We start from the raw sequence: 6,000 nt of genomic DNA, 5'->3' as shown, positions 1-6,000 counted from the left end.
GACAGGTGCTGTACTTTTCCACAGTGATACTAGTACTTTTTGAAGGTAAACATACTCAGTGATGCATGCTTATTACTGTCTGTGGGGCATGGGGAGTTTGAAGCATAGATAAGTGAGAAGGCAAAGAAGGCAGCAAATCATTCTTTACATTAGGCCTATCTACATCTCAGAGAAAGGGGGGATAGTATGGAATTATCTAAACCAGTGAGTAGGCTATGACAGGTCTACTGTCTGCTCTGTTTTCATCTTTACTGAAACCTGAGAACATCATGCATGGCATAAAACAGTTTATTTCAATAGAGGTGGTGCACTATGCTGAAATGTATCCTGCTTTGCCTGGTTGCAGACATTCTAATAGTTCTAATAGCCCAATTTCAGTTTATGGAACAAAACAAGTAAGTATAGTGTAGAGAATCATTGTACCATCTAAATATATTTTCCATAACCCAAAATATTGTATTTTCAGCTGTTAGAAGCCGGTGTACAAAACCAAAAGTAAAAGATACAAAAAATAAGAATGTGAGCATAGAAATATTTATTTTATCTTTATTTTACAAGGCAAATCAGTTAAGAACAAAATTTTCAATGACGGCGACGGCGACGGCCTAGGAACAGTGGGTTAACTGCCTGTTCAGGGGCAGAACGACAGCTCGGCGATTTGAACTTGCAACCTTTTGGTTACTAGTCCAATGCTCTAACCACTAGGCTACACTGCCACCCCGAGTACAATAGTACATATAGAACAGATCTACGGCTTCTTAGACTTGCTTTCAATGAAAACGACAGATCTATAAATACTTTTTCTATGTGAATTTGTTTGGGTAGCTCAAAAAGTTACATATTGCCGCTTTAATACAGAACACCATATTTTCCTTTTTATCAATTGGACCAGTATAGTGTTATTTTTTTAACCAAGAAGAAGGACTATAAATGCATGTTATCTCAATTATCCTGCCATAGTTTATACATACATGGTGATTATGTCACATTTAAGCAATTAATAAGTCAATTTTAAGGCCCTGTCTTGATGTGATGGACCACTTCACTAAGCTTATTATTATCTTCTAAACTCGAAAAGAGACTGTTCCATTGCATATTGTACCTCGATAGGCGTTTGTTTTGTGCCAATGATTAAATCAAAGCCATTGCAGTGCCAAAATCGTTGTTAGGTAACGTGAATTGAAGGCCGTTCTCTGCTTGGAGTAAAAGCAAGCAAGCGCTGTTCGCTGACATCCGGATACTTGCGCGTTTTCTCCTCTACTCCCAGCCTTCGTTCCTCCCTCTTTCGCTCTCCTTCTCTTCCTCATACTCGCTCGAAGCTCTTGACTCCGTCATATACTGCTGTTCCCTCAAAGCAGGGAATAAGGACGGGGCAGAGGCAGTATTGGATTGATTTGCCCGCGGTGCACAACGTCAACAGTCCACACCTGGATGTGTGTTTGACTTGAAGGTAGGTGGCAACATTTAGCATTGTATTACATTTTGCATTGTATTAATACATTTTATATTTGCGGTGCTTCCATCTCATCATAGGGAATAGTTTTTGTTATTAGGCTACAATCTCTCCTTACTTCCAAACAAATTATTGCACATGGCTGTAAAACATGTATGTATCCCTGATTGTTTTATTATAACATGTTTTAAAAGGCCATTCGTAAACTATGCTGGATTCCGTTATATTATGTTTTTTCCTCTTGATGTGACGTTACTATGTAAAAGGCACGCTGGAGCGAAATGCCTAGCACAATGTAATATTTCGCAAGGGAGAACATGTCATTGCTGGGCTATTCTGCAATAATTCCATTCCATACGACTGCATTTGCGCTCCCTAAAAGGACAGAGCACATTTGATTCGGGATCTTTATGGTGGAACATGCCCATGGCCTTTCATAATATCCCATGTCGTCGGGACATTGTGTGAAGGCGATGTGAGTGTGGCATGAGGTTATACGAAATAGATGAATACTCCATTTCCATGGTGCGTTCGAGGCATACAGTCATTGGTTCTAGAGCTCCAGAGGCACAACTTGTAGCGTCAATGACGCGGCTATTTCCCTTACATCCTCTGCTCAGCCCTCGCCCCAACTGACAGCTTTAATAACAAACTTAGCGTATTCTCCACGATAGTCATATAGCCATGTTGTCATATAAAGCTAGTAGACCAACACAAATAATGAAGAAGTCAAATAGATGTAATAGGTGTTTCCAGTAATGAGAATAAAAAGTTGATGATCATACACATCAATATCTATATCAGTATCACAGTGTCCCAGTGTGGATCAAGTTTCAAGTTTCAATGTCACATGCAGAAGTACATTGAAATCTTTCTTGCTCCAAGCCCAACAATGCAGTAATCAATATAAATGTAGCACAACAAATAACATAAGGTAGAACAAAAACACACAATAAATAAAACTAATAAGATCATATTTGGTGTTAGTATTACAGTGTCCCAGTGTGGCATAGTGATGTCAGGGCCCGCTCTAGCCTTTTGGGGGCCCTAGGCCCTAAGCAAGATTTGGTTGCCCCCCCCCCACCCCCCACCCCCTCTGCCCCCAAGTGGGCAATATTTTTTAGTGTGCTCTCTCTTGCCAGGGGAGGGAAAAATGTACGTTTTAATGTTAATTTCCTGCAACTCTACACATTTTGCCATGAGGTGTAGAGAAAATGTTGCAGTTTAAAGCAAGTTTTCTGCAGTTCTACACATTTTGTCATGGGGTGGAGAGGAAATTTCAAAATGTTATAATACAGTTCATGCAATTTTACCATGGGGCAGAGATACATTTTTGCAGTTTTAAAGTGAGCTTTCTGCAGTTCTAAATATTTTGCCTTGGGGCTGAGAGAACATTTAGTGATTGTTATGCAATTGTATGCATTTCGCCATGGGACAGAGAGACATGTTGTATTAAAGCTAATTTCCTGCATTCTACACATTTTGCCATGACTTATGACATGTTAATTATATCTGAATGAGAGTGACTAACAAAATCAATGGGGGGGCCCCTGGCCACATGCCCTTTGTGCTGGTTAGGTATACGGCCATGATTACTACAATTTTAGATAATTGGCTAGACTAATTTACCAATCTAAAAATTGTTAGTTGCCATGGCGAATTGAGTGACTGTCAGTGACTGACAAAACAAGAGAAAAACTGCACACGCACAACAAAAAAATAATTGGATCCGAGTTCCCCTAGCGGCCAGGGGCCCAAAGCGACTGCATACGTTGCTTATGCCTGGAGCAGGTTTAGCCTTAGGCTGAGTGTTAGCCTCCTGGGGATAGAGGCCATGCAGTGGACAGAAGAGAGCACATTTATTCAATTATATTCTATAATATTATATTCTATTATATCCTATTCTATTCTATTATGTTTTATTCTGTTTTATTCTGTTATATGACCACTCAGGTGGGTGGCATCTCGCTTTTTTGCCCAGGGATGAGAGTGAATTCAGATCCATGATGACAGTCAATCCTTGAATATATTGCCAGACTGGCATACTATTGCTCACAAAGTGCTTTCATCTTTATCATAAGTTTCATCAGGCATTAAAATCCCTGTCCAGTAATGTGGCTTACCTCTGCACTATGCATCCCTACGTTAAGCCTGCGTACCAGGGTGGACCGACGGCTTGAACCACACACACTCTTACTGACCGTCAACCCTCTCACTCACCTTCATGTTTACCTCAAGGAAGATGCTGTATAGTGCTCTGTTTCTGTTTAATTCAGCCCTGTCATTATATAGTGCAGCTATCCCATCAGGCAGATCACTCAAGAGGGACTTCGAAATTGGATATCTATCCATGTCCTGAGGATGTCGGGAAATGCCTTCAAATCCGGCCACTAGGGGCAACAGTCAGCACTATTACCATCAAGTAGGCTTGGGTTTTCCCATGACCGAATCCCATAACTCTGGATCAGAGGGGTGCGTGATTGATCCCAGTGTTTGATAGCCCCTTTATTTATTATTTTATTTACCCCAGTCCACTTATTTACCCTACTCCACTTGTCTGATTCTCCCCAGACACTCCCATCTCACACAGTGCACCCACACTCAGATTGATTGATGCTCATGCACACACACACACACACGCACACAAGCACACACATACACACACAGACAGTCATAAACAGACACGTGGCTGTATGCATAACGCGCTAAGACACTGATCCAAACGGAACACATGGTCCCACATCACACCCTCTCAGAAACACACAAACACCTTCAGGGGTATGTTCAGTCAGGCATTCCCAAGCCGAGTCTTCCCGTTACATGTGTTTAAAGCTTCTGAAAGGCATTTCTATGACCTGTGGACATAATATTGAGTGACTGACATCACCAATAACTAATCACTGATTGTTATTATTATTTATATATATATATATATATATATATATGCAGATAATCACACTAAAAAAGTATTCCTACAAACAGCACACTGAGGGAGTACAATAAGCATCTGGTAGAAGTTAAATGAAATAAACATTCAGAAGACTGTTACGCCACATGCTCAGGCAGGTCCATGTATGGAAGTGGTCTCACCTCTCACCATGATGCTTCTGAGCAGGGGAGCAACTTTGGTTTATTAAGAAGTGAGGAGGGGAAAAACAAATATTTGTCTTTTTACAAATATAAATACTCCAAACAGCCTACCCGACTGCTCAGAGGCGTCCACATGGTCCTAAAACACACCGTTACCTCGTTTTGTATCACATTCCAATGATGAAACTGGGGGGGACAAAAATGCAATTTCAGAATGTGGGGGGACATGTCCCCCCCGTCCCAAGTTAAAGTTGCACCCCTGCTTCTGAGCCCCTTCTGTTTTCAAATACATAAGATCTGTTTCAGATCAGAAGCTTCAATAATAATGTCACAGTTTGCGTTCTTGTAGAAGGTGAACAACTCTTCAGTGTCTTTAACCAACACAAACTTTGTAATGTGTGTCACACTGATACAGTGGACATGTTCGTTGGTCAGGTTCAGTGATTTGGTTGTGCACTGTTTTCCCTAGGATTTTTTTCAGCAGCTGTGGCAAAGTTAGTGTGGGGGGGGTGGGTGGGGGTGTGTGTGTGTGTGTGTGTGTGTGTGTGTGTGTGTGTGTGTGTGTGTGTGTGTGTGTGTGTGTGTGTGTGGGGGGGTAGTGAGTGCGGCTAACGCTGCGGTCTCCGATCAACATTTTTAAAGGCCCTCTTGGCCGCAGAGACAACATTTTGCTATTTGAAAGATCTTTCTGCAATTCTACACATTTTGCCATTGTGGCAGAGGTACAATTTTACAGTTTTAAAGCTAGTTTACTGCAATTCATATTTTTTTTGCCATGGTTTTTGCTCTTATGTTATCTGAGTGACTCAAACATTATAATAAAATCAGTGGGGGCCCAATGCCAAGACATTTTTTTAAACTTTTTGATATTCTTTGACAAGTTGGTTTTTATTTTGGTGATTGTTAGTTCTCAAAGATGAGTATTCAAAACATTAAGAACACCTGCTCTTTCCATGACATAGACAGACCAGCAATGTTCCCTCATTTTTTTAATCACTGAGCAAATATCAGGTCTGCTGAGTGCAAACTGTACCCGCTTTAAGTTTGTTTTAACAGTGGTCAAGTAGGCTACTGTGGCTATTTGATCATCATGTAGGCCTACTAGAGCCGGCCTACCATTAAAAAAAAATTGAGAAAATACCAGTGTGTGGTGTTCAAAGGAAGCCAACATTCCAGGAGACTTTAAAAAAACATGCAGGGCTTGACATTAACCTGTTTATTCACTTGTCCTTCAGATAAGGAGGTGAGTGAGTGAAATGTTGTTTTGATGTTTGATGCAAGAAACAGCTTTAGAAAATAAAATGCCTAATTATTCTCATACCATTATTACAGAAAATCAGACAAATTAGGTCTGTGTAGAATATGTGCCTGAGTCATGCCTGTATGTGCCTGAGTCATGCCTACAACAACATCTCTTGGTTAGTTTTGCATACTGGAGCAGCAGGTAGCTGGCAGGT

At 40.8% G+C, this 6,000-nt stretch overlaps 1 protein-coding gene across 6 annotated transcripts in view; it reads left to right on the top strand.

Annotated features, from left to right (window-relative positions):
* Window positions 1-1,327: 1,327 nt before the first annotated feature.
* Window positions 1,328-6,000, top strand: part of LOC135540236 (band 4.1-like protein 1) — a 182,622-nt gene continuing 177,949 nt past the window's right edge. For all 6 annotated transcript variants that reach the window (XM_064966754.1, XM_064966758.1, XM_064966757.1 and 3 more), the window contains exon 1: window positions 1,328-1,450. The gene's annotated coding sequence lies outside the window, so the exon portion shown is untranslated. The remainder of the gene's footprint in view (window positions 1,451-6,000) is intronic.

The sequence above is a fragment of the Oncorhynchus masou genome, chromosome 5 (assembly GCF_036934945.1).
Source record: "Oncorhynchus masou masou isolate Uvic2021 chromosome 5, UVic_Omas_1.1, whole genome shotgun sequence".
Lineage (NCBI taxonomy): Eukaryota > Metazoa > Chordata > Actinopteri > Salmoniformes > Salmonidae > Oncorhynchus > Oncorhynchus masou.
The sequence above is the reverse complement of the archived record's forward strand: the minus strand, read 5'-3'. Positions and strand labels throughout refer to the sequence as shown.